At 38.0% G+C, this 27,884-nt stretch overlaps 1 protein-coding gene across 1 annotated transcript in view; it reads right to left on the reverse strand.

The window, feature by feature from the left end:
- The window catches only part of GRID1 (glutamate ionotropic receptor delta type subunit 1), a 580,739-nt gene that overhangs the window by 95,617 nt on the left and 457,238 nt on the right, over positions 1-27,884 (reverse strand). The gene's annotated exons all lie outside the window — the stretch shown is intronic.

Raw genomic sequence — 27,884 nt, forward strand, 5'->3', positions numbered from 1 at the left:
TGAGTGGATTATACTGAAAGATCGGCAACATATGATAGTGCAGTTCCTGCAGCTGAAGTATCAGAAGGAGGGACAGTTATTTTTCCATACCTGTAACAATTTGATTACTCCTTGTTTTACCACTACAGTGATATTGGAATTGATTTAAATACATTAATGCTACTGGAAGTCATAAAGGCTTTTTGCAGAACCTACAAAATGGGGAGGGAAGAGTTTGTTTGTTCCATTGTGCTGATGATATTGAAAAGCAAAGTGTGCCAGCCAGAATCCACCCCACACAACCCCAAACCTTTAATTAAGAAAGCCTGATATTAAGTTGTACTCAATTACAACATGCGTAATTTGCCACTGTGCTCCCAGAGCTAGTCCATATGCTTGTGAGGCACCTTTTCAAACTCTCTTTTGGGCACACTATGACTATCATACAATGTGCTTGTATTATAATTAAATTTGGCATAATTACTTTACAGAGTGATCAGTGACAGTCTATTGTTCAGGAAGAATTAATCCTCTGAGCCTTCCAATATCATTTTAGTTCCTGGTTCTAAATGAGATTTCAAAGAATGTAATTTATAATAACCAAAATCCCAAATGCACACTTTAATATAGCCTTCTTTTGTTATAGCACAGTAAAATGCCCCTGAATTAGAACACTCCCGGCGTAACGATTTACCTATGCTGCACGGGACCACTCGAATGGGAAAGAAACCCAGCAGGAATGCTTAACAAGATCCACTTTGATGCCTTCTCCTTCTGCCTCCTTCCCAAAACACAGATGCTGTAGAACCCTTTCAGAACCCATTCCACTATATAACAATCATCCTTCCTCTAGGAGAATGCTTGCCTTTCCAGAAGCAGCCGAAGAATTCCTCTCATCTGAAACATCACACTAATTTATGTATATATTTGAAGGAGGCATGATGATTAGACTTGAGAAAAAAATGGAACTGCTATCATAGGAGAAAACAGGCCCTTTGATTTTCCTCCTGAAACGGATGTAGAGCTGAGCTTTTCCACAGAGACAAATCTAAGTTGGGCAGTGTCAAAACATTTTGTTTAGACATTTTCAATTCAAGTAAAATGTTTTGACAAAGTAGAATCCTTGGAAAAAACCTTTGCAGATCTCATCCATTCCAGTATTAAAATACATTTCCCTGTTTTCTATTCACTGCAATCCTAGTTCTCGCTTTCTTCCTGTGGACCAGTTGCTAAAGCATATTATATATCCCACTGAATAAATTCCTACAATGCACTCCAGTCCCTCAGGATCATCATGTCCAAGAAATATCAGTGATGATCCCTCAGGATCATCATGTCCAAGAAATATACAAGGGAACCTGACCCATGATACAAGACAGAAGATATTAAAACAGTTCAATGCCGTGGGGGTTTTTTATTATCTTGTCAAAATGAAACGCTTCAGGGCAGTTAAAAAATTCTAAATTTCAATTTAATAGGTTTTTGCCAAAATAAATGCTTTTCTGTGCAAATCTATCCACAAGAAAATCATTCCAATGAAAAACTGCCAACCAGCTATCACTACAGCTGATTTTTATTGGTGTGATTTTTCTAAATACTATGTTAAAAAGCTTTCATTCTGTCTACATGATTAATTGGCTTCTCTGAACTATCAAAGCTCAGTCCTTTTTAACGTCAGCAAGGTTCATCTGTGCAACCGAGGATGCTGGCCACTGACCTTCTGGAGGTGAGATTCCAGGGAAACTTCACCGTTAGGATGATCGGCGCTCAATAATATGTGATATTGAAACTGAATCAAAAGTCATGGCAGAACACATTTTGGGCTAAGTCTGAGAAATTCTGCATATTTCATGTCTGCCATCTAATAGGTAGGCCGTGAATTTGTTCAAAAAGCATATCAATTCCTTTTTATTGGCCGAAGTAATTTAGCAAAATAAAACAGGAGACTATAGATTTGGTGCCAAGCACTGGCAGTCATTCTGCTCATGCATCATGTATAAGGTTAGCTGGTTTATGAGTTAGTTTGTGAACATTAACTGTAATGTTGCCAGCAAGTCTGATTAAAAGCTTTGAAATCTCCAGACACTAGAGTCACATGATTATAAGGCCATCATATTTCTAAGTTTAAAGAGGAAATCTCTAGCCTTTATGCCTAAAGAAAAAGAGACTGACAATGTTGAAGTGAAATGTACTCCCACCTGGACAAATTAAAAAGCCCTTATAATTGTGCTTAAAGCAATCAAGTTGATGAAAAATTATCTTCCTGTCTTTCTTTCTGCATAGAGCTATGAAGGGAAATATTTGCTGGAAAACATAAGAGGTATCAAATACATTTGCTGGGTGAAAAAGTTTTAAGTAATGGCATGCAAAACAGGATTTTTGTTCAGAGTTCAGCTTACCCTCTTCTGTAAGGTAAAGTATACGATAATGAAAAGAGGGAAATGAGCAAAATTATAGGAGGAAGCAGAAGTGCCTAATAATGGCTAACTTAGCTGCAAAATCTGTGGGGTCCTATCTGGCTTCTTGCTGAACTTTAACAATAATACTATCTGGTTTAGCAACTTTCCCCTCGATAAAGAGCTGGCCACAGCAATCCATACATTAGAAAAAGCTCTAATACACAAGACTAAATGCAGCGAATGAAAAGATGTGAAAACTTCAGCTGGTACAAAAGCCACCTACTCCTCAGGTTAAATCTCAGTTGCACACTATGTGCCTTCTTCCTGCAGGTTCCCTGCCAACTTTCCATGATAATTTTAAAGCCTCATATTAAAGTATTAATTTTTAATATTCTTCATGTTCAAATCAATCACTGTGTAAAATTTCAACTATATTTTGATCTATAAACCAACACCATAGAGGCATTCTTCTAAGACAGTGCAGATCACTAGACTTGGGTCGCTTCCCAGAAGTGGGGATCAAACACTCTTCATCAAGAGAATTGAGCTATAAGACAAACTTCCCAGGTAAGGAGTAAAATAAAATTAAAAACAAACAAACACACAAAAAGAAAACCAAAACCACCAATTTCTTTGAAAAGGACACTGGCAATCTTAATACCAGTTTACTACAGAAACAACAATGGACAATAGCATAGCTACATAAACAACAATGGAAAATAACATAGCTTTTAAAACAAAAACATCCAGAAAAGAAAGGTGACAGGAGGTCTGCAGGGTCTTGATACACCTGATGATGCTACATAGCTGAAGGACATAAAAGAGAATACGCATGGACACAGTTTAAATCTCAAAGAGCAGTGGGACAGAGGGTTGAGAGGAGGAGGAGGGAATGCCCAGGAAAAACATAAGCAAGAAGGCCAGGAGGTGGGAGGAAGATGGACAGAGGGAGAGAGAAGGAGAGGCACTAAGGACTGAGTAGAAAGAACGCCACAGCGCAGAAGAGATGGCAGGCAGGCAGGGACATGCAGCTTATTTTCCTTGCTTGCAGAAGCATCACTTACTGCTAATGCACCTGACAGGCTGATCGGCATATTAGCCAAATAGCATCCTTTCTAAAGAGAGAAACCTTTGTTTGTTCCTCCCAGAACACCCTCTGATGTCATGGCAAAATATTATTAGTCGTGTCTCTGATGAGCTATCTAATAAAGACCTCTTCAAGTCTTCTTCCTTCCACCATTCTGCAGATACCATAATGTGATTAACCTCAAATTACTTTTAAAGATGCTGTATTTTAACATAAACATTTCTCTATAGCAGCGTAAGCAGAACTCCAAATGATAAAATATCAAGCACTAACATCTGCAGGTATGCTTATGATTTACATTGTACAATCTCAGTTTATTATTGCAGAATAAATATACAAAGGAAAACAGCAGATAGGTTATGGTTATGCTACTTCCGTTCATTTTCTGTCTTTCCTTAATTTCTTAGAATTTGGAGATGTTAGAGAGTTTTGAATATGTCTAACTTACTTATTAACTATAACATTAGTACTGACATAATTTAATCCGTGGTACAATAAACAAGTACAGTAAATTCTCTCATGTTCATACACAAACAATATTATTTGAAAAGGACACTGGCAATCTTAATACCAGTTTACTACAGAAACAACAATGGACAATAGCATAGCTACATAAACAACAATGGAAAATAACATAGCTTTTAAAACAAAAACATCCAGAAAAGAAAGGTGACAGGAGGTCTGCAGGGTCTTGATACACCTGATGATGCTACATAGCTGAAGGACATAAAAGAGAATACGCATGGACACAGTTTAAATCTCAAAGAGCAGTGGGACAGAGGGTTGAGAGGAGGAGGAGGGAATGCCCAGGAAAAACATAAGCAAGAAGGCCAGGAGGTGGGAGGAAGATGGACAGAGGGAGAGAGAAGGAGAGGCACTAAGGACTGAGTAGAAAGAACGCCACAGCGCAGAAGAGATGGCAGGCAGGCAGGGACATGCAGCTTATTTTCCTTGCTTGCAGTCACCAGAAGCATCACTTACTGCTAATGCACCTGACAGGCTGATCGGCATATTAGCCAAATAGCATCCTTTCTAAAGAGAGAAACCTTTGTTTGTTCCTCCCAGAACACCCTCTGATGTCATGGCAAAATATTATTAGTCGTGTCTCTGATGAGCTATCTAATAAAGACCTCTTCAAGTCTTCTTCCTTCCACCATTCTGCAGATACCATAATGTGATTAACCTCAAATTACTTTTAAAGATGCTGTATTTTAACATAAACATTTCTCTATAGCAGCGTAAGCAGAACTCCAAATGATAAAATATCAAGCACTAACATCTGCAGGTATGCTTATGATTTACATTGTACAATCTCAGTTTATTATTGCAGAATAAATATACAAAGGAAAACAGCAGATAGGTTATGGTTATGCTACTTCCGTTCATTTTCTGTCTTTCCTTAATTTCTTAGAATTTGGAGATGTTAGAGAGTTTTGAATATGTCTAACTTACTTATTAACTATAACATTAGTACTGACATAATTTAATCCGTGGTACAATAAACAAGTACAGTAAATTCTCTCATGTTCATACACAAACAATATTATCTTTTCATTTAAAGGGGTGCCAATATGTGATAAAAGGAGCTTGCAAGATAATTGCAACTTTGTACATTGACACAGTCATCACATTCACTCCAGATTTCTTCTATGGGCTGGAATTTATGCATTGCCAGCCAACCTGCCCTTGGACACAAGCATGAGGCTCTCACTGCAGTCAACAAGAACTGTGTATGTTAACAATGGGCAAAGTTTCAGCCTCAATTCAGCAAAGAATTTAAACATGCCAACAGTCGCTCTGAATTTTGGATTAGACTCAGGGTAAAGGCCTTGCTGCATCAGGACCCCTTCCTTGAAATTTAAAGCATCGTAACAGATAAACATGATGGTTAGCCTTTCTCATGAGCTGTCTAGATATTCCTCTGGTGCTCAGAGATATCTGACAAGAACAAACACAAAATACACCTGGTTTTGGGTGGTCAGGATCTTGTGAGCAATATAAAATTATTTGGAAAAACAAAACCCCCACCCTTTGAATTTAGTATGCCACTGCTTTCTATGCTTTCTAACTATGACCATGATTAAGGTAAAATGTGAACACGAGAGGCCTAAAATAATGACAGATCAGAATCTTCTAGTCTTCAAAGCCACCACAGTCTTGAATTTACCATGAGAGGTGTAAGACAGACGAATCCCACCACTCCATGACATGGTAAAGGCTACGTAGCTGTACAGGTGCACCACCCCTGCAGCTGCCCTCACCTCCAGCAGCACTTCCCACCCCCTCAAGGTTCACTTTATTGTATGCAAATGGTGAGATAAAGTGCAAGGAAACAGAAACATTTCAAAAATGCCCTTTTCAAGATAGGCTGCAAGATCATCCATTATTCAACAAACCATTAATCATCTTTTACACCTGGACACGTCAGATAAAGATTCTGATCCTGAAATCCATATTCAAGAACCCCAGAGGAACTAATTCGACAGGTCCAGCCACTCATTTAAGTAAGGGTTAGAAGGCAGGTTTTCAGAGTCAGTCGGGTTCTCGTTTGGTATAGAATTAAGTCCTTTTTGAGACGAGGAGCAGGACAGCCAACCAGTCTATTTTACGCTAATGTAATTCCAGTTTGTTCTTGATTTCAGATCAGAATCAGACATATGTAACCTATCCAGCAGACATATACTGCATTCAGATGCTGTCTTCAAGCACATCAAAAGAGTTACAGGATATTAGCAGTGTTGGAATTTTTTACATCAATGAACATTTCAAGACAGGATGGATCCAGAGATGAGAAATCACTTATTAAGAAACAATGACAAGTTTTTCAGAGGGAACATAATGTGGTTAAGACAATGAAATATTTTAGTAGAACACTGATATTCTCCTACTTAACCCCCATTTATTAGCATAATGCCAAAAGTAACATAAAATTGCATGAATATAAGCAGTTAATATAGCACTCCTGTTTACAATAATTTGCATTGTTTTTACTGCATCCACATGACTGTACTTGCAAGGTTTTTAGCATAAACATAAATGGTTTTGCAGTCTGTGTGCAAATTCCATGGAGCTGTGGAAATAAAACTAGCAACACCTAAATTAGCTAATTTAATGCTAGGTTAGATATGGCTAGGTGAACTGTTATTACACAGACTGCAGAGCAAATAGATGTTATAATTCTACTGGAAAAATATTCCAAGACCCTTGCTTGGCAAAATCTGATCAAGATCCCTTGACTTGACTGCACCTATATGACTATATGTCAGCTGAGGTTCCAGCTGACTCTTTACCAGCGATATCTTTGCTAACTGCTCCTACTGATTTTCTGTCTGCATTAACAGGAACATTTCAGGAACATACACTCCAGTGCACTTTCTCTTAAATTATTGCTTTCTATACTACAATATTGTGGACATCCATGTCATAGACAATACAACCAAACTATCATAGAGAAATCTCTGTGAAAGTTGTATCTTAGAGATTGTCTTATTTACAGCTTTTTGGTTTTGCCAACTTTTTATTGGCTTCATTTGGTCATTCTTAACTTACTGCTAATACAAGTAAATGGCAAACCAGTCTCTTTACACCTCCTAAAGTACAGTGGAAGGCTTAAATTGTTTTAATGTAATGAAGTGGTCAACGTGCCAATCCATTTATAGGAAAACTACACTTTGGAACTATAGCACAAAATAAAACTATGTTTAACTTTACAGAACTAGAGGTTTTCCAAAGGTTTATAAATGAAAGGAAAAAGAATTTTTACAAATACGGTCTTAAATGTAGTATTTCTTCAGCTGTGTATATTGCTCAAGACATACTGTAGGCTCACAAGAAAATAAGAACAAGTTAGTGGTCTTCTTTCCCTTCCATTCTACACTGATCTCCTTTCTCTTCTCGATTAATTAGAACATGTTGAATACAGAAAGAGCTTCAAAAATATCTGACAGTGTTATCCACTATACCAGCAGAAATATGACAAGGTTAATCATCTGGTTTAAAGGAGTTTAACTTCCCCTCGCTATCAGTTTTCTTGTGGAAGGACAGTCAATAATGTCTCCTAATCCCTTATAACAGACATGGGACAAACAACCTAAATAAATGAGAGAAACTTTAATTTTAGACCTGTCTATCAAAGCAATATTCCAGTAATTATTACAGCTATGGCTGGCATCTTTTTCTTTTTTTCTTCTCCGGGTTTATTCTTTTTTTAACCGCTGCTTCAATTAACTATCATAATGGTTACAAGCAACGGCCACATTTTGATATAACGGCCACATTTGATATAAAAATACAATTATTTGCCACTTATCCTTTGTTTTCTAACTTTAAGTTATTCCCAACTCTGTTCTCCCCTTTTCAGTCACTTCTGTATCTTCCTCCACACTGCTCTCTCATTATTCCCCAAGTTAATTTATCAGGCTATTCACTCCATATTTAAATACAACTTCTGTTGTGCTCATGTAGTCAAATAAATTTACTTTTTGAACAGTTACATATAAATAGCGTATCACTAGGCATATTATGACCTGACCTCTACATGTATTCTTAGAAAGCAAGATATTCAGGGCAGATATAGCACATAGAAAAATGACTGTAGCTCAAAATACATAAAACAATGCAAAATTTTGAAAGAGGATATGAAACACCACCAAGGTTACACACCAGCTTTTCACTTACAGAATCATAGAATCATAGAATCATTGAGGTTGGAAAAGACCTCTAAGATCATCGAGTCCAACCGTCAACCCAACACCACCATGCCCACTAAACCATGTCCCTAAGCGCCTCATCTACACGTCTTTTAAATACCTCCAGGGATGGGGACTCAACCACTTCCCTGGGCAGCCTCTTCCAATGTTTCACCACTCTTTCGGTAAAGACATTTTTCCTCATGTCCAATCTAAACCTCCCCTGGCGCAACTTGAGGCCGTTTCCTCTCGTCCACTTCTTAAATTTCAGTATTACATATACATTCTAAAACACGGAATTAAGAGACATATATCAAGTCTAAGGGATAAGAAGTCTTGACAAACTCACATTTTGTTTTTGCTATTTATGTACAGATATTAGGCACTGTCACTATTTTGTTTCAGATTGTTCTGTCACAATGAAAAGGAAAAAAAATAAAATGAATATGATTCCAAAATTCTGAATTAGAAACAAAAATGTAAACAACACTTCGACTAAACCCAAGCTCCAAGTGTATTTTCGAGCCAAGTACTCTCCTTCAGAAATTCATCCACTGTGGGTTTTCAGTCTCACACTAGTACAAAGAATATCTATTTTTGAAACAAGGCTTTCTTTTTAATAAGGTGAAAAATATCAGATAAATAAATGCATTTGGATATTAATGGATGTTTCCCTGTATTGCTAGGTTTGAACCTGACTCTTAGATGAAAAATAAGAATCCCAAGCAAGGTAAATCAGAGGCAACTGAAATCCAAAACACTGTTTTTTCCCCATGATGACGACCAACTGTGAAAGCCAGTTGCATTATCAGATTTTAAAGCTATTAGACTTGATTTTAAGGCCAGAAGAGATCACTATGACTACCCCACTTTGGATTCCTGTACCAGAAGGACTGAAGATAAACACTTAGGCCTGCAGCCTCTATTAAAATGATAGCATGTCTATTAGACATCTAACTTTGGCCTGAAAAATGAACTCATGGATATTCCATATGTCTATAAATAAGTTATTCAACTGTTAGTTATCCGCATGTTGAAAAACCGAAGAGGAGACTCATATACTTTGTTCCTCTCTAAAAGTGGAGAAAAACAACAACCAAACACACACAAAAAAACCCTAAACAAAGCAAGCAAAAGCCGGAAGAGGCTTTGGGGCTTATAGATTTGGTTTGCGGGGTTTTCTTCATTTCAGTCAGAAATACATGAAAACCCCAAAAGAGACACTTCTGATATCAAACAGGATACTAACCAGATTAAACACTAACAAAATTATCCAAACCACTTTTAAAATTAGTTTACAGAGTAAATAAGATGAGAGTGTTCTGCCAGGTTTTTCAATGCTTGCTGAAAAACATGACAAAAAACTTGATTTCCATATGTTTTGACCCTAGTTTCTTGCCCAAAAGGGAACTTTAAAGTATAGAAACAGTAAAATAAAAGAAGGAACCGAATGTCATCTGTCAAAGCTAGCTTGACAGCATGGACTTCAGCTGCCTTGACTCTTTTCTAGATCAGAGAAAACACTACGAATGTACTGCCAGTACTCAAACCCACTCTAGCCACATACAGCAGTAACTAACCACGTAACTCATACGATCTCACCTTCCCAAATTTGGAAGTGCCACTGTTCTGAGCACCAATATAAATTCTAGAATATAGAATAATTATTATGGCTGTGGTGTTGATAATATTCATCAAACTACCCCGAATGTTAACAAAACCCTATGCATTTACTGGTTATGAAACTGACCCCATGATACCCTTTCACTGTCATTAAAGTAGCAGGTGACAGAACAGCAATGAGAGAACACAGATCCTTTAATTTTAACCACAAAGTTTCCAACAGCACAAACGGCAGCTATTCTTGTGCAATGAAAGAAAAACTCTTATTAATAATTTCAGTCTTTTCATCTTCAACCTACTAATTTTCAACACATTTCCTAAGAACATATTTCTCCTTTATTACAGTTCTTGATTCAACCCAAAGTTAGTATCTTGATTCAAAGATGTTAGACTATTCTACCTCATGCTGGCAAAAATCTTTTAAACAATCATCAATTCAGTATAACATCTACTGTGCTATTGCCATAGAAAAGTGTTACTGTTCAAGAATATTTCCTCTGGATCATAATTATAATAAGAATAGGTTCCTGGGGGCATAATGTAACAAAGTCCTGAAGTTGAAAGACTGTTTAAAATCTTATTGAGGTAGATGTCTGCTATTTTATTTAAAAAACCACCACATCTGAAGTTTATAACACGTCTGAATGTTTTAATGGTTTTTATTTTTTCTTGTTTAGAAGAAAAAGGAACCACATGCAGTTTAGAATTTCATCGGTCAGAATAATCATTGTGGTATAGCGACTTTCATCCTAAAGGGCCCTTAATCTTTTTGCACATGTATTCAGCCATTTCTGTGGTGAAATGTAACAACTGTTTCACAGTGTCAACAGCTTAAGACATGCCAGGTAAATCATTTCACAGTACACAACAGTCGGAGAAGGGGAGAAAGTAAAGGGAGTTTTCAGGGGGATGGATACTAGCAGCTTATATTTATCTCAATAGAAGTCAATTCACGTCATGCATTAACTAACGTAGCTAAGAATCTGCTTCAAACACAGACAAACAACACAGCTGAAAATAAACTTCAAGGAGAAACTAGCTAGGCACAAATGGGCTAATTTGCACTGTAATACAAGCAAAGCAAGTAAGCTAAGCAAAAGATTATGGTCAACGTTATACGTGTAAAGGAAACAGGCTAGGATAGGAAAGGGGCAGTGCAGAAAGGGTAGGGCCGTGCCTTAGAGGGTATGTGCACACAGCACAGCAGCGTGAGCCCTCGCCTTGGGACAGGTCCGATATTTTAACAAGGCAGCAACCTGGCATTGTCCTCCGGTGGCACACACCAGGCTGGGCACAAGAGACAGACCCACAGGGTCAGTCGTGCTGTGATCAGATCCAAATTCATTTGGACTTTATTCGTTTGACTTTGGTCACCTCAAAGGCACCTGATTTTCACAAGAAGCCGGGCAGCTGCTCTTCTTGGATGTCCTTTCCCCCCCATGCCATATTCTCCAGAGACATCCCTTAAAACAGGCATACAAAACCAATATGCACTACCGACACTGGTTAGAAGTATTCTGATAAATAAGGCAGTTTCTATGCACTTGTATCCTGGTCCCCTACATTTAATTAATAATTTAAATTAAATAAGTTAAAATATGTAAGTCACTATCTTCCAAACACTCGTATTAAGAGAGGCAGAAACTATCTAGCTGGGAGATGTTCAAGCAGATCACATCTTCTGTCATTGCAAAGAACTGGATTTTTTTTTTTAGATTACTACAAAACAGTAAGAGATAATTTTTTTTTTTCAAAGTGATAAATTGATACAGAGCGCAGTGATGCCAAACACCTATTGCCATTTGGAGGCAGCTGGAGTGGATTGGGTTTGGGTCCTGAAGCACACCTGAGATCAGTGCGACTATGCACTTTGTTCTCCATCCTGGCCTTCAGGAAGGAAATTCATATTCGCCCTATATACAAGGCTGGCTCCGAAAATGAATCTCTTCGTATTATTAATGAATACTGTTTGAACAACTTGGCATAACTGTTTATTGTGTTTCTGCAGCCATCAGTCAGTCAATCACTGGCAGTGTCCTCACTAGGTAAGACAGCTAATAGCTGCCCACCGCTGGGTCACAGCCTGTGAATCGTGTTTGAACCCCGCAGAACACCCTACCGCGCTAACTTCGATGCCACTGCTTGTGCAGCATCACAATACTGCACACAGGCAATAACTTTACTGGCCAGGTAAGGCTATTCTCCTGCTGTTCTGGATATCTGTGCTAACAACCTTCAACACGTATCCTTCCAGAAAAGTTGTGACTGGCTCTAAGTAGTACTGTGGAGTCCTAGCACATGTGCTGTGACCAACAGAACACAATCGTTTTGAAAAACCTACGTATAAAATGCTTATCATTAGATAGTCTTCTTTTCATTTCAAATTAACTGACTTTCTTTGACCATCAGGAATTTAAAAACCCATTCAAAACCCATTTCCAAGATAGCCTCATTTCCTCTAAAGGAAAAATAAAGATCTGCAGATGTACAAAGGTCTTCATATGAAGGTGACGTTAGGGAGACAGTATTTCTACGGAGACAAAACAGTAGCAGTAGCAAGAAAGCCAAGAAAATCCAGCTAGCTAGAAATCAATATTTTAATCTTTACAAAGGAAAACGAAAAAAGACAAAAAAAAAGAGTTTGAGCATTCTCTTTCAGATAATTAAAAGAAATGCCAAATAAGAGTCAATTTTAATAAAGTAGACTTTATAAATTAGAATCAGAGACATTCATGAATAGAAAATACATGCCTTGAATAATCTCTCAACTGAGGCATATATATGCCTAGTAATGACACACAGCCAAATCAGAGGTGTTTAGAATGGCTGCAAAGAGAGGCAACAGGCAGAGAAAAACAAGACGAAGGACCGTTCTATGTTTTGCATGTTTAGCTAGATTACCTGACACGTGGTCCCTTTCTGCAAACAGAACCCCTGCTTGCACTGTTTGTACTCACTGCCTGCCAGTTGCAGTGGAAGGAGTTTATTATCTGTGAAACTGGGGTAACGTTTAGTTAGGCTTTCAAGACCGAGCTCCTCATCTTTTACATGAAAGCAGCTAATGTATGTATATACATGTATACAAAAAAAAAATCCCTACATGGAATTAATGCATGAAACAGAAAAACAAAATGTTGAAACTGATAGCAAAAATATTTAACTTTCTGAAAAATGGAGAGAAAATTTAACCTAGAATAACTTTCTCTTAGTCTATGAAAAACTTTTATTATTTTGAAAAAAATTACATCTGATTTAAATAAGACATATTTCTCCATGCGCTAAACTAGCTTGTATCTTCTTTATATCCAAATTTGCCCTCTCTCTATCTCTTTCTGAACTGTTACCAGAAAACCCGTTACCAATTTTTTGGCATTGCCCAAAAATATCTATCAAATGCTCATCAGCTGATAAGTGATACAGTAACTTCCAATTTCCCATACCAGAGGAAACTGAAGCATCCCAGATGTCACCACCTTTACAGTACTTTCCAGGATGTCTGTCCATCCTTTGAGCAGACGTGAGGCTGCTCTCCCTGTGCGGTGACCAGACCGGGAGTCACCCAGGTGTGTCACCTTGATGGGTGCCCGAGCTCAGATCCTCTGCTGAGAGGAAGGGCAAGAGCTGAGCACCGCCTGTGCTCCGACCAGGCAGCTGGCGCTAGCCCAGAGCACTAGAAGGCAGACTGCGTGACTGTCTTCAAAATATTATGTAGAGAAAATAAGGAAAGACTCTTCCTCTCAGCAATATTAATGTAAGTCCTAATGTACGGTCTGGAAAGCGTAATTGTATTCTAGCTTGTAGTCAGCTAAAGGAAGTACTGATATCGTCTGTCAGGTTTATTGATGATTATTATCCCTAAATTCTTTCTGTTTTTCTCACATCCCTGTATTTCCACTGGGCATGTTTTGTTTCTCAAAACCCATATTTTTGACAGCATTAGTCAGCACACCAAAGTAAAATAATGAATCTTACTGCTATGCTTTTTCCATCTTTAAATGTGTCCATATAAAGCCCTCAGAATGCCCCCAGAAAAATTGCTTTTTGTTGACTTGTGATTTTTTTAAGTGACTGACAAGAAAAGCAGATTCTAATATGCCACAGAGGAAATTAAAATACAGTGAAATCTATATATGCATGTATGCATGTATATGAGTTTGCATATTTTATAATCTTTCCCACAATTTAAAGACTCAGCATTTTTATGTAAATGGTTTACAGCAACAAACAAAAGGAGAACATCTAGATTTGCAGTTCAGCATATTGAGACATAAAAAGTCTGAGATACCCAGACCAGGCATACTTCAGAGTAAATATACATCAGGAAGGCAACAGAACTAGTCCTGATGTGGATTTCAGTAGAGATGCTGTCAGTCAAACCAGTACTTAATTCAACAGACTTTGTCAGCTTGCTTAAGTTACAGGCCAGCTGGAGGTCCCTTCCTCATTAATCATTGCATCGCTAGGTTTCTGCGATTACTCAAATTAGCTGCCTGTGCTCTGGTGCACCCCCCCCCAGAGCATTGTTCTGCTGCCTGGGTCTACACCCCACTTAATTTGTCATCGGGCATCGGAACCTAAAGAAATTCTGGAACTAAGATAGATGAAACTGACAGACATCCCAATTTCTACCCTGGAAGCCGTTGCTAATGCTTATTTTTGGTGATAGGAAGCATGGGGAACACTGCAGGATTTGAAGCAGTGACAGCGCGCAGGATCACGGCTGTACACAAACACACGGATGGCTTTGGGTTTAAGGTGTGTTAATTTCTAATGGAGAAGAAGGAGGAAAGAAAACAATCACTTCCTTTGCTCATTGATCCGGAGTGGCGTTAATCCATATACTGTCTTTCTGGACTGGACCGTGCAGTACCTACTGAAGCAAGCCAGAGCTAGAGAAGTGAGATATCCTACAGCGGTGTTTCAAAATCAGAATTATAACACCTCACTTCAACAGGAAAGTCTGCCTCTACAGAGCCTTGCTGCTGGTCTGATCCTGAACTTCCAAGTCTTGGAAATGCTCATTATGAATTCAGAACAGACAGGATTTCTGAAATAAAACCAGAGAGGCAGTAGGTACATTGATGTACCTATTTTGTACCACCTACATCTAGAAAGTTAATTCAGCTACAGGAAAGGATATTTAATGTTTGCTGCAGCCTGACTAACTATCGTGGAGCAATGAGGATTATTAACGTGGGCAGGCTGCGTTGGGAGACACAGGAGGGAAGGGAGCTGAAGAGATCCTTGCTGCTCCAATTCCTCCTGTCCTTCCAGGAGATCCCGCTGACTCTTTTTCTTTACTTCATAAAGGGTGAGAAAACAGGGGAACTTATCTTCACACCCAGTATCAATACTCAAAACACCTACCATAAATCCTCCTGTACAGAGACACCAGCAAAACTAGTCCAGGTTCTTAAAGTATATTTTGCTCAAAATCTGTGAGAACAGAGAAAGATAATCTGGCAGGCGGCAGGAGGAGCAGACAGGTGAAGATCCTCTCTGAAGTGCTGTAAATGGTCAAGAAACAGGTTGCACTTGTTCTCCTCAACCCCAGAGAGGTGGTGGATGCCCCATCCCTGGAAACATTCCAGGTCAGGCTGGACGGGGCTCTGAGCAACCTGATCCAGTTGAAGATGTTCCTGCCCAGGGCAGGGGTGCTGGACTAGATGACCTTTAGAGGTCCCTTCCAACCCTAACTATTCTATGATTCTATGATATCTATAGTAAGGGCAACAGATGTATTCTAAGCAAGGAAATTTGTTTCCTGGTTTTATTAGGATAAAATATTATAAGGGCAGATATAGCTCAACCTATAAATGCGGTGAACTCCTATGACATTTTATAGCCAACCTGTGCTATAAAGAACATTTAGAATAAACAAAATTTGCAGGCAATGCATTGTTTCTTGAACAAGACAAAAAGCAATTAGACAACATCACAAGCATGCAATTAATGCAAATAAGAAACAGATGATTTCTGCTTTATGCTAGGCAGTGCCAGCAGACTTCAACTTAAGGTGCTTCACATATGTCAGAGAGAGGAATGTCCAACCTCATTCTCTCCACCAACATTGACCCTTCCCAACTAGAAAGCTTCCCTTAAGACGAAGGTTATTTATTTTCCAAAGCAGAGTCCCCCTGTGGCAGACACAAAGGTTTTGGTGATGGTGGCTCTGACTTTTCACAGATGACTCAGCTGTCAGATAATAATTACTCTCCTATCCTCATCAGACTGTCCAATATTGAACTGTGTCATGCTCAACAGATTCACCTGAATGATCACACCAAGTCAGCAATGGGGAAACTGCGTGGTTTGCTGGGATGCCGAGCGTCCCTGCCCCCATGGCTGGTTCAGTAATGTACCACCTTGAAGCACAAAGGACGTTGCTACAGAGTTGTTTTGCCTGCAGCGTGCTTGTTAAAACAGAACACTAGCGCTGCGGTAAGCTCTCTCTTGTGAACCTGAAAAATCATAATAAATTATACTGAAAAAATAATGTAATTGCAATAATTGTTCTAAAGCCAAAACTACTTAATGCCTTAAAATGTTTATTAATTCTGAAAAATGCCTCTCCAGTCTAATCTGAACTCCTTTCCTTATGAAATCTGACTCTCACCAAAAGCTGAATATATCAATGAAAGGCAATCCAATCCATATTTTCCATTTGTTCTTCTCTACTGGCTACAATAAATGACTGTTTTGCACTGCATCTTGGGAATGGAAGAAATAGAGAAAGATCATGGTATATGGATAATTAAAAAGATTCAACAGGAGTCATCTTGGATAAAGTGTTATGAAGGTGGTAAGTCACGGCTGACATAGCAGAACTGATAATGCTCAGAAGTCTTGTAATACCACCCATAGGCAAAATATACAGAAATACATTACATAAATAATGAAAACATATATGAAAACTTCTCCCTTTCTTCTTCTGAGATTTAACATTAGGCATTTCTTTACATTGTTTTCCTTACTTTTTTTATTAAATCAAACCATAGTTAACATAGTTATAGATCTTGGGACAATTCATCATGTCTTTGCCCAAATCCTCCATCGAGATTCAAAATAGAAACAGAGAGGAAACCAATATTGATCTGAATTCTACTCCATCATATTGATTTGTGGAATGGATGGCATTTATTTAATCTCTCAGTTCACTGTATGACTGTATGTTGTGTTCTATTAAAAAGTTGTGGTTAGGCAGCACAGAGGAAGGTACCGATCTTTCAGAGCCAGACTGCACACAGGGTCACACTGAACTGCTTGCAGAAATAGGGGAGATCGTGGCTTCCGTGGAGGCAAACGACCGTCCTCAACAGGGAGGAGCTTCCAGGGTGGAGGACGCAACACACAAGTGAGGACCACGTAGCTGGGGATGAAACTGGGGGATGCATGAGAGGAAGAGAAGCAAACTCGGAGAGCAAGCCCCTGACATAAGAGATTCATCTTGCGATCCAGAGAAGATTGGACATTTTGTTTTAATTAAGAAAGCCACTGAAATGTCCTGTAACGAGAGCCACACTAGAGTAGCAGACTCTGTGGGCTGTACCCTAGATTCAGATTCACTCTTTCATTTCAAGCCAGCTCAGCCAGCAAATCTGTGTTTTCTGCTTCACTGGTTACTGTGTTCCTATTTGTGTTCAAATTAAAAGAAAGCTCTAGATGCTGAATGTCCTTTCAGTGAGTCTATCGAGGAAAAGTCCTCCTGTGAACACTCAGAAACTAATCAGTTAATGAAAAATAATAACAAAACCTCAGTGCACTTCCCTCATGCTCATAAAGTAAATATTTTGTGCTCTCTTTTGCCCTCACTTGCCCTAATAAAAACATGGAGTAACAACACTTATTTCTCTTTAAAATTTCTAGTGAAATTACCTTGTAATATCACTGAGCAAGTTCAGAAAACCTACCAAGAAATACTTCACCCCCATCTATTTATTTTTAAAGTTAGGAGAGAGGAAAGAAAAAAAGCAGACAAAACTTCAGATTCAACTGCAGAAGTGAACTGCTCCCCTCCTCGAGTCTGAGCAATGAGCGTTTGTTATACCTAGCCTGAAAAACATACCTTACACCCGATCCACAAAGGGATATTCATCCCTATCTTAACAAACACCCTGGACAAGTCCCAATACTGAATGTTCTCAAAACTTGGATTTTGATAGCATTTTCCTGTCAGGATGGCAAAACTACGATAGCAGGTTTCTGAAGACACAACCACATGGTTTATGTGTTACACAATAATAATATCGTTAACTACCTGGGCAACTCTCGGTATAACAAAACCATAGCCTCCAGGTGCTACTGAAATGTAAATAGCGACGGTGGCCTTGTAGATTGGTATGGAGTGGCATCTTGAATGAGAGTAGAGAGAATGAGAGAGAGCTCAGCTTAGATTCAATACAGCTCAGACAGCAATCTTGCAAAGCATCTGCTAACTTATGCCTTACTCTATTATTAATCTTATGGCAGAATAAATTGCACATAAAGCTTTAAGAAAATTATAGATGGTGTTAGAACTACTCAAACTGAAATGTTCTCATACTATTAAATATCACCCATGCTCCTAGTTACCGGATATTAGCTTTTTTTTCGCCGTGTAAGCAATTGCCAATTCTTGTACTTGTCTAGGACTACTTTCCGGTATGGCTCCAGGGACTAAATGCTTCGGTACCTTCAGTCGCCTATCTGCCCAAGCACTGGATGTGGAAAGCTTTAGCCTGCTTTGTAAAAGAATACCTATTTTTGCACTGTCAACCTTGTGTATATTTAGATAACAGTCCTTACTTAGAAACAAAACAAAACAAATGCCTGAGAACTGATATCAGCCAGATACCATCCCTAGATGGTATCATCTAGGGATGATACCATGATATCATGGTATCATGATGGGATGAACTGATATCAGCCAGATACCATCCCTAGATGGTATCATCTCAACTATTTTAAAACACACCCACTTCTTTCATAGCATTGTAACCAAATTTTATAAAAGGATACAATTTTAAGAATTTGAGACTTTACGATGAACAACGCAGGGAGATAGAGCAGTCAACCTGCTGAAACCAATGATTCGCTTGACAGGCTGGTAAAATCACCAGCCTGTTAACTATGTAACAGAAAACAGTCATCACCACTTTCACCGCAGACACATTACCCAAGAAAACAGCACACGTAAGAGAAAGGATTTGCCTCCCCACTTGTTTTCCCAATGTTTTGCGATGGTGGGAGAAACAGCAGGACCAGGCAAGACAGCACAGAAACTTCAGACACAGGGAGAACAAGTGCAAGCGCTGTCCTGAGTAAAGCACTAGGAAGGGACCTTTCGGTGGTATTCCAATTGAGAGGAATTTACTGCTATAAGCAAGCCAGCCCTCTTTCTTCTCCTTAGTTGTCATATTCAGGGAAACTGACCTTGGCAAGCAATTTTAAAGCAAATAACTGATGTCAGATTTAACTATTTTTATGCTGTTTCTTTTCCTAACAGAAAGCCTGTATCTGGCTACCTGCTTCAGTCAATAATGAGCAGCAGCATATTTCTCCTTAACTCCTCCACTATAACAGAAAGTCCCTGGATTATTCTCTTTTTTTTTTTTTACTTTTCATTACATTCACTTTCCAACAAAGCTCAATACCTGTAAGTTCTTCAGGCCTCATCAATAAACTCTATGGGACTTTGCAACTTACTTTTTCATAGAAAAGATGTTGTTGCGAGTGAAGTAGAAGTTGGCAGGCTGGAGCTGTTTTACTACATTAAAGTAGTACTCTGTTTCAAAAAGATTTACTTCATGCACTGGAAGAACTACATGATCATAGATAGCACCCTTCATCCAATGATCTCAAAGCACAGTACAAAAGTTAATAATGAATACGGAAAGAGAGGTACATCACTGAGTTCTTCATGGCATCTTAAATTCACAGGCAGAATACTCTACTGGCATCCTGCATGCTTTATGCTCTGTACAATTCTATTTATAAAAACCCAGTGGGCTTAAGGCATGCAATCAGATGCTTTTGCAATCTGCAATTTAATTTCAGGACTGGTATATAATTGTTCATAAGAGAATCACTGCAAAGTTGATGTGGCCACTTAAGACACCAGGCTTCAGCTCTTCTGCGTGACACTTCTGTCTGGTCTACGCTGCACTAACAGGATGCTTTCTGAGCCTGCCCTGTCTTCATGAAGTAAAAGCTGCACGTATGGTCACTGTCAGCAAAGTACACCTCTTTTTTGTGACGCTCTGCTCACCATTTCAGATCCAGGTGTCATTTCAGGTTATTAACATTTTTTTAAGCTCTGCATGACCTGGAATCCAGCCGCCTAATAAATCACCCCTATCCCATTTTCCATTCAGTCTAGTGGCAATTATATTTTTCACTTAATAGCTAGGGCATGGCTTCCTAGGGCAAACGGGGCGATTCATCTGACAGATTCAACCTCTGGAAATCGTTCCCAATAATCTCCAACAAAAGTGGATTTTGGTGAGCTTCAGTATTCAAGGGGTTTGTCTTGTTGGGGGTTTGTTTGCCCCTTGGGTCTAAGTGGAATTCAAATGTGTTGTTGCATTTAATAGCTATTTCAGCCTATGGCAACATATCGACAATTGACTTTTTAAATAGTGTCAATTTTTTTAATTATTATTGTGTTCTGCTAATGTACCTCTTTTATGCTGGAAAATATTTAAAATATATGTATATATTACTATATATTGCTTAAAGAAATATATTTTGTTGCCAACATACAACTTAAAAATATGTCCTGTTAGCAATCATGTTGTGGGGGAGCTCTATTATATATTTGTACATCACACATTAACATACTAAAAATACAGACATACTAGAATCTGATAGCATGTCACATAGATGTCACGCTCAGAAAGAATATTCCATTTTGAGAGTTATCATCTACGCCTGATGCTGTCTCCATTCCAGTAAAAGGATGTTGTCTCAAAATGGAAAATAAGTCTTACTTTGTGACACCTGTGTATTTTACCCAGGTGTATAAATTCATTCACTCCTACAGCAAGGCATATTGTGGTACTGGACCAGGCATATTTTAGAATTCTTTCCTTGACACAGGCTCACATTGATTATAGATTGTACCTATTTTAAGGTAAAACCGAGTGTTTTCTGTGTGGTCTGAAAACAGAAAGTCCTCAATTTAAAGGCAGTCCTGCCAGGAACTGGATCACCAGCAGGCAATCTCTGCCAAGTACTGTTATTTCAGTGAATTAGCCAATACAGACAAAGGTTTAATCAGAACTCTGATGCCCTTTTGCAGGTATCAAGTTGAGGAATTAAGGTTATTCTTTTTTTAAGTATAATGAAATTAAGGAACCAAGCCAAAGCAAGTCAGATAGTTTGTGTCATTTTGTGACCCAGAAGTTCCTCATGTCCCGCATTTGGGCTGGCCACTAAGATATCTTGCCATTAAACTTGTCTTTTGAAAACCTGCATGTGAAAGTGTTTACTGGTTTATAGTAATATAATCTGGCAGAAATGGCAGAAATAAAAGCAAAAATAGAAGGGGAATTTTAAATAACTGCTATTTCTGTTGTTTATTTTAATAGGACTAAGCAGAAACCATAAAATTTTGTTATTTTTCTTAACAAAACTATGATGTAACATGACCAAATACCTTAACTACCTGTACTTAACATCCACTTTTTGACATATTGAATATATCAGAGCAATATAAAGATAAGACAACATAGTTATCCTGGACTTCAAAATTACTGCTGAAATAAATTACTTCATAAACTATGCTTGGCACCTACCTGTATTTGCAGTTTACCAAATGATATAAGACAACAACAACAATTAGAAGAATTAAATGCATTTCAAACACTACAGAAAGGAATCTGTGCATGGCCTCCCTCAACATACAGTCCTTGAAACTGTCCTCGACACTGACATCATCCTACTAATGAAGAGATGTTAGAACTCCTTAGTTTATGTACTTATGAAAGCCAAGATGACATCCATTTGATTTGTTAGTTAAAATAATTGAGCTTGTATTTTGGCATTTTCATTAATATCTTTCAAAGTGATTTTCCTAAGCAGACGTTATGCTAAAAAAGCTAGTCCGACACTCAACAGAAAGTTCTTCTGGTTTTGGTGTGATTTTTAAACAACAATCACGATTCAAAGATACTTCTTAGGGCAAGAAATAAAAAAAAGACCGTCCCTCTTTTCTGGAGTAGCGGGTTTATTGCCTTTGTTCAGGATTGATGCTGTGCAAAAGAGAATAGCAAATAATCTCCATCTTTGGATTTCCAAAAAGGTAAAAAGAATTTGTGAAGCTTTTTTCAAATACTTTCTATTTGTTTTGCTGTTAAGCTCAGAAAATCTTAACCTGTTTCCCTATGGAAATACATTTTTCTTCATAGTGTGCACACTTGAGCACAGAATTCTTCATGAGCTGAGCTACAGAAAGGGGCTTTCTCTTCATCCCATTCCTAATACTATCCTACGATCTATCAATAAATTATAGGAGCTTTGATGAAAACTCCATAATGAAAGATGTAACTGTTTTTAGAAGGCTGATTTTAACACTCCTAACATCCCAATTTTATGCAATACTGCATGCATGTTAAAAAAGGACAATGTTATACCCAAGATTCATTATAATCTGGTAAGTATGACATAGTAGGTGATTTATGAATTGAACAGAATTTCTAAACATACAGGCAGTGGTGCATGTGGGCTGTGGAAACTTCAGCAGCATCCTAATTGCTGTAGGTATCCTGGCCCCACTCGTAACTCGGATATGGCTGCTTTTTAAAATCTAGCCTCAAGCTTCATGCTGTGAAAATGTCATATAAACAGCCGAACAGTCTTCCAAAGGAGAAGACCAGCATGATCTTATGCCTGGAGGAATTCCAACCCAAATTTGCAAGACGTTGGTTTTACTCGGGGTTGACACTGGCATAATTTGCAAATAAATACAGCATTTTGTGTTTGCAAATACAAGTAACAGTTTACACAAAAGCATGGGTCCCATTGTCAATGTTTTCCAAAGACATAAAATAAAATAACAAAACTTAAAAAGAACTACGTATCCAATATTTGCAACAAAAAATGCATTTCTAAACTTGCTTACCTACTTTTCAGTTAGTGAGTGTAACAATTCAGCTATAATTTTACAATGAAAGCATACGGAACATAAAATATTTCAATTACAAAAAAAAAAAATTGAAGAACTTGGGCAAAGAGGGACCCCACTTCATTTCAGAAAAAATACTCAGGTTCATCATGTTTCTTCTTTAGTATTCTTCTACAGTTTAAAAATCGATCATAGACATTTCCTATATGTTCAGCTGTATTTTTCACCATGAATAATTCAACTTACGGAATTTGCAAGGAATGCATTTATTTTTACTCCTCACATCCATCTTGTACAGAAAATTACAACTAAAAAATGAAGGAGGTTTATTCTTTTGAGTAAAATACTCCAGGTTTTTCTTCAGTTTGACACAATGTATTTATAGGGTGAATCACAATACTCTTTCTAAATTATTCTACCATGACACTCAATCAACTCAAGCAGAAAGAGAAAGTTAAACCAAATGTAAATCTGTGGAAATTGTATTTTACCCAGAATGAGAGGACTGTTAGCCTCCTTTGCAAGGTAACAGGGGATCTTTAGTGATCACAAGTAGCCAAGACTTCAGTCTTACATTTCAGCTGAAAGACACCTTGGCAACACAGATTAAACCGAATTACTATACCCAAATGCATGTTTATGAAGTGCTCAAACAGGAGGCAGGCATCTGTTTTACGGCTAAACTCAGGCAATTTAGTTATGTATGTTTCCATGTGAGTAAAACTAATTCAATTACAGTAGTAACCACTTAAGATAATTCTTTTCAGTATATGTCTTTTAGCGGCATATGATGTGACTTGGCAATATTCTTGCAGATGAAAGCACTTAATACTGCAGACCCCTAAAAATACAGTTCCTTTTTGCAGTGAATAAGAAGCATAGGATTTCTCATCATGACAATGATGAGATTCTATCTGAAACTAACAATCCCAATTAAAGCACTGTACCAGACTTCAAAAATGGGGTTTCAACAACTATGAAACATATCACAAAACTACTTACAGTGACTTCTGCAATCTGCCTCAGAAGTGCTGGAGGAAACAAATATGACTGTTTATGAAGCAGATGATATTTCAAGAAAATCTAATTTAAAAAAATGAAAACATACCAACTGACAGAAATGAAAAACCAATGGTAAACGTTATCATTTTGAACAGAATGTTTCTTATGAAATACAGCATGTGTGTAAACCATTAATTCTGCCTTCATTACAGCCAGCTTGGGAAAGAATTGCAGATTGCTTTACAAAAAATATGATCCCTGTCATAAAATAAACTAAATAACAACATCATTTCACACTTACAGAAGATCTTCCTGCCAAGGATGAAGGTGAAGATAATAATAAAGCTCCTTACCGGCGTTATCTAACTAAGCCTAATCACATCCCTACAAGGGCAGTTAGTTGTTACGGTATTCTCTGCATACGTGGTCAAACGAGAACAAATAGGTTTACACCTCAAGAGCTCACTGTGAGTTAGTGAGTTGCTAAGAATACCACCCTGGAGCCCTGACTCCCTTATTTTTGCTCTCACGGCTGGATCATTAAACTATTATATTGTGCAGAACCCACCCAAGTGCAGAAACGTAAGAAATATGAACCAGCTCAGATGTTCTGAAAGTTACAGCAAGGCTTTCATTAATAAGAACTAATAATATAGATGGTCAATAAGTAGGGAATTAATGTAGTCCTGACCTCCTTTCCCACTTCATGTGCCTTGGACTGTGGAAGTGGGACACACTTCTCCATCGACAGTTCCAAACAAGCTCTGAAGGGATGGTCTCTCATACAAGTAAGAAGATACAGTTTTTAATACTATGATTCATTCAATTTCTTAATGTTAACAGCTACATGTTTTTGCTAGAGTCCTTTTTTTCTATCAGACTTCAAAACTTCGTACAAAGCAGGCAAGTACCCTCAACTCCATTCTACAGATGGGGACAGTGAGCCAATGAAGCAAAATGACATCACGATCACCCCCAGCCACTGCCAGTGCTGGGAATGAACCAAAGGCTCAGGAAGCTTAAGGTAGAAGACATAAATATGGAGACATACAAGAGAGGCTTTATGCATCCACGTAAGTAAAAAAATAAATTCATAAAGGACTAATAAATAAGAATTTAAAAGAGAAAAAAAAGAAGCATGTTGGTAACTCTAAACTGAGAGGAAGACCATTCAATGGTGAGTAACCCAGCAATTACAGCAATTAAGGCTGGTGCTGAATTTGATGCATACACCCTTAGCATGGGAGGCGGACATAAGAGGTGAAATGAGAAGAAAAGGGTTTTTATCTGCTACAAATGCAAATCCCAAAAGTCTCAAAAGGTTTTGAACATAGTAGGCTATTAGTCTCATTCCTTCTGCTCCATACGCTTCACCTGAACACTTTATACCACTTTTTCTTGTTTTCCCAAGTTATACTTCCTCTGTGTTTCTTTCATTCTTTCTTCCATTCAATTTAAAACATTAGTGTGGCATCAGCTATTAAAGTTTCTTACTTTTTTCTTTTTGGTTGATTCTGTTATGTTTTGTACTTTTTACAGTTCCCTTATCTCTTTATATCCAGTTCTTTTTCTTTTTTTTTTTAAATATACAGATACTCAGGTTGCTATTTTTAAAGGTGTTTACAGACTTTAGGAACATAAATCATACTGGCAATCGTCAAGCACTAGGCATTTAAGCCTTTTCAGTTTCTCTGACAATTTTATCCTTCAACTTTCAAATGCCCTGATAAGTCACAACACTGATCTCTTTTTTAAGCATGAATACACCATGCTTAAGGAGGTATACCTTAAGGGACATACCCTGTTCTTTTATGTTCAAACCAAAGAAATCAGAGCATTTTCTGAAGTTTCCCTTTCACTAAAGTACGCCCAAACAAAGGAAAAAGAAAACACACACACAAAATATACAAAAGCCACTATCAGCCTTTACCACAAAACTATGGTGTTAGACTTGTGGAATAAAGGAGAAGGTATACTAAGCAAGCAAATACATATATTTACTTGCACTCATAACTCAATCACAGCTAGTGGAATGAACAATTGTCTGCAGAAAGACCAGATCTCAGGGTAACTGGGAAGAGTCAAGATGCCTCTACAGAAAGGCCCTGAAAATTCCTGCCAGATTTGGATTACTATCTTGGACATCGTCCTAGGAGTCTTTCTGGGGGAAATGATCCCCGAGAAACTTTCTAAGGGATGTTGAGTATCAAAAGACCACTAGCTTTCGGCTGGATTCCTTCTAAGGCTCAACACTCAATGTTATACTCTTTTGCCCTACCCTGTCACAGATCCTAAGTGCAAAAGGTTTTTGTAGGGTCAGGGCAGGGGTGAATAGATACAGATGCTCTCCATACAGAGGAAAAGAAAACCATGCAGAGAGAACCCTCTGTTTTTCACCAAAAATATGTTCCTGAAAGGCTGATATGGAAACAACTGACAATAAATCAGAACTGATCTCTCACTCAAGTAATATAAACACGACAAGCATGACTTTCTGAGCTTCTAAAAGTACTTCTGAGCTGTAATATATTTTTGCTGCAATAATAAAAAGTCAGGCTGTCTAAATAATTGAATACCAGTAGTTCCATGGTAATTTTGCTCTAAGAAATATCATCTCTTCCAAGTTCTTCTATACACTTCTCTAGCATATTGCTGACTTTTTACTCTCTCTATATATTAGGCTAAAAGGATCATTTTCAGAACTTCATTTTAGCTCAGAGTAGTATTCCACAGCCAGTAGCTTTTTACCCATTTAGAACTATACTCCCTTTCATTTTGGGAACTGTATAATGGTCTGCATTTAACATCCAAAGAGTTAAGCCTTCCTATATTAACCACCTAATCCCAAAGTAGCATATTAGGGATTAAAAGTGATCAGTAGTATATCAGTTCAGCCATTTTAGTCATTTTCCCATTTATTCATTTTACCTATTTCTTTGCCCTGTGGTCCCTTTTGAGTGATATTTTAGCTATCTCCACTTCACACATCTGGATTATATCTCAATTTGGTCCGTGTGCTACACGTACTGAAGTGAGAGCTTTTGTATATGTTTTACCATATTTGAAATGTACATTAGAAAAAAGAAATAACGTATACTCACACATCATAATTTCCCTTTAAGGCCTCAAACCTGTTCTGAGCGGTAATCATGCCAATTTTACTGAAAGGTAATCGAAGCATAAAGCGATTATGTGACTTACTCAAAGTCACTTGGGAATTCTGTAACAAAATGGAACCCAATTCAAACGCCCCATGGCATCCATCTGCTAGGGAGAACACAGCACTGACAGGACACTCAGGCTTTTCCACTGCGGCAGCTGGAAACACAGTGGGATAGTCCACAGCATCCCACATGGCACCGGACACTTCTGTTTTGCATACTTGTGCATAAAGTGAGGTGCATACTTCTGTTTATGAACCTGAATTGCTTCCTAGACCTCCTAAGCCAACTCCGTTTTATTAAACAGGCAACACCGTTCCCAAAATTAAGGTAATTTTTCATTATTCAGGTAGCGTTTGGAACTTAGACTTCCCCATTTGCAGTAGAAATCTTCTAGAAATGAAAATGGACTGAGAAATAGCCTTTTCTGGTCATTACAATATAGGAGGGTGCCTAGACAATCTGAAGTCTTCAGAGACATTTTTTGGCAACAGAAGTTTTTCAATTATATCTCCTGGAGCTTTATGCATTTCAAATACTTTTCTTTCTTCTGTTGAATTTCTAATAGATATTGCAAGCCTTTGGCTCCATGTCCAGAATCCTCATGCCAGATTAGACTCTGAAAGAATCTCAAGTTTAGCTGTTTAAGATGATAATGTAAACACAAGTTCTTTGCTTGTTTTTCTATTTTGACTCATGTAATTCAGGTGAATCAAAACAAAACACAGAAACCAATGGTCAAATGAAAATAGAAAATGTCATAAATTTTAAGTCTTCATGGAATCCACTTTGTTCAGCTCTGCTTAATGGAGGACCCATTGACCATACGGTGGTAACATCTGT

The sequence above is a fragment of the Aptenodytes forsteri genome, unplaced genomic scaffold (genome assembly GCF_000699145.1).
Source record: "Aptenodytes forsteri isolate BGI_AS27 unplaced genomic scaffold, ASM69914v1 Scaffold106, whole genome shotgun sequence".
NCBI classification, from domain to species: Eukaryota; Metazoa; Chordata; class Aves; order Sphenisciformes; family Spheniscidae; genus Aptenodytes; species Aptenodytes forsteri.